We start from the raw sequence: 2,500 nt of genomic DNA on the forward strand, positions 1-2,500 counted from the left end.
ATGGTGTTCCCAATGTCGGCGTTTTTTTTTTTTTTTTTTTTTTTTTTTTTTATTAAAGGTAATGCAACACGTTACTGCCTGCCAACTGCAATTATTCATGGCGCCAACGACCGTTTAGTCGCAGGTAATCAATTTCAACTTCCAATCTTCCGTTAACTGTCCAAACACTCATTATTCAAGTGGAAACCAACTTACTATCCCGGACTGTTCCTTTCTCGTACATTGCTTTATCCAGTTTCATACGTACAGTGCAGGAGAAATAATTTTCTGATACAAGATGACACTAGTCTTTAAAACTATTAGATAATTATTTCTTGTAAATTAGAGCAACGAATGATAAGAGTGGTTGTTGAGTATCCCTAGAATATGGACCCAAAACTGAATTAGCACTTTTATGCTCCTTAACATGGCACCTTTAAACTCTTAATCCCTTTCACCTCATAGCTACTCCCCCGCGCGAGAGTTTCGCCGTCTCACGTAGCCCCCCCCCCTCCCTTTCCCCATCCTCCACTTTCCCGCATTGTCCTCCCATCTTACCTCTGCCCTAAATCACTCGCCATTTCGACGGATGGCCCATTTCCCTCCCATGCCCACGCGGACGTCGTTCGGGTGACCACGTGGTGACTGACGAGAGATGACGGAGGGTGATGACCGCCCTTCCCCTTCCCCTTCCTGCCCCTTAAGTTAAACGTTGGGAACTATCGTAACGAACATGTGCCATGATCAACCGCCGTAGACAATTGGTAGTTTTGAAACTAGAGGGGAAATGAACGATTGAATAAGGGATACTAATTACATTACATTTTTTAAATCGACCTGAAAGTAATAACTCTCACCTTGTAGAAAAATAATATAATTCTGACCGCCATGGCCATTTAGCCTCGTGCATAATATTCTGCAGTTTTTCCTGCAAGATGGCGCCTGCAGCCGACCCGAAGCGACGCTGGCGGGAAACAGGAAGTTGCTACTGCGATAATGGCTACACCGCTGATTATTTTGCCACACGCCACCCTATCATCATTGCTAGTGTCTTCCAGTGTTCATGCACGCTGGATACCTCCCCTCTCCCTGTTGCAGCTACCATGCGCGCCTGTCATGCTGCTTCGTCTCTTCAACTGTCATATCTAATTGACGTTTATATCTATTTGCGCCATCTGCTAAGCACCACCTGTCTTCATGATTAGTTGTCAGTGAAAATCATGCACTCCTGTTCACAGTTGCATATCACCGCTAGCCCATTATTCGCAAGTGTCACGTATCTCGCACCTCTGCCAGGTTGTAACTATCCTTAGCCATTTTCACTTTTGTAAAGGCGTCTACCCGCCCTCGTTTCTGTTCTCAGTGCTCAAGTCATTCACCCTCGCGTCTTTTTGCAATTCTCAAGGAACCGCCCAATCCCTCCCATCTTATGTTTGTTTAATTATTGTCTCATTTTTAATAGCATGATTTTTAGAATTACATATTTGTTCTAGGAAATCAACTGTTGTTTAAACATATCGCTTTTAAACAGTAATTATACATTCATGGCTTCCGTCACCATTGCAGTAAAAAGACATGCATATGATTATGATCCAAAGTTGCGAAACCTTCTAAAAAAAGCACAACCTATTACTTAACTTGATGATTAAGCACAGTTATGAATGGCCAAACATTCTCTCTGTATGCATTATACTCCAACATCATCAAGCTTGGTTACTGTGACTGACCTCCTGTTTAAGTTAGTATTCATGGTACGCCTTTAACAAGACGTGTATCACGTTACTTTACCTTTAAGTTAGCAATATTCTCTCACCTTTACCCTCCCATTTCGTTTCACTCGGTTACCATGCGCTATCTGAAGCAATTTTCTCACCCATGGTTATGTGCGCATTGCATCATACATTTTGCAAAAGCAGCTGTCATGTATGTTGTTTTTCCTCATGATGGAGACAGGAGAGTAAGGTAAGGAATTAACTGATGAAATGTGTGTGCGTTTGAGGTTGTTTCCATTCCTTTACTACTCATTTTTCGTTGACACGGACTCATGGTAGAAACAGCAAAGCCTATGCATAACAAAGGTAGGAAATTTATGCAGGGAGAGGAGTGAGGTGAATCTATTTGGGATGGCGAGACTCATACAAAGTAAATGGTGGCTGAGACGCGGTTGGCAGAGCTTTCTAGAATGAGAAACGACTATACAGTGGGTGATAACTTTACTTGAATTGCCAACAGAGAACAAAAACTCTGTGAGTGATAACACTTCATTGTATCAGAAAATTCACTCTGGTACTTCCAGCATATTTTACAATGTAATTGGCACTCCAGCTTAGCACCATTTATAGACTGATCAGAATTAGTGATGACTTCTTCTGTGGCCAATAGATGGAGCGCATATCGCAGTCTCTGCTTGCAAGTGTGATGCAGGTGGCTTTGCAACGTGACCTTGAGGTGCATCCCTCCCCCCCCTCTCTTTCAGCCACCCATCCCTCTCCTCCCTTGTCTTATCCTCCTCCCCACACTC

The sequence above is a fragment of the Penaeus vannamei genome, chromosome 1, assembly GCF_042767895.1.
Source record: "Penaeus vannamei isolate JL-2024 chromosome 1, ASM4276789v1, whole genome shotgun sequence".
NCBI lineage: Eukaryota > Metazoa > Arthropoda > Malacostraca > Decapoda > Penaeidae > Penaeus > Penaeus vannamei.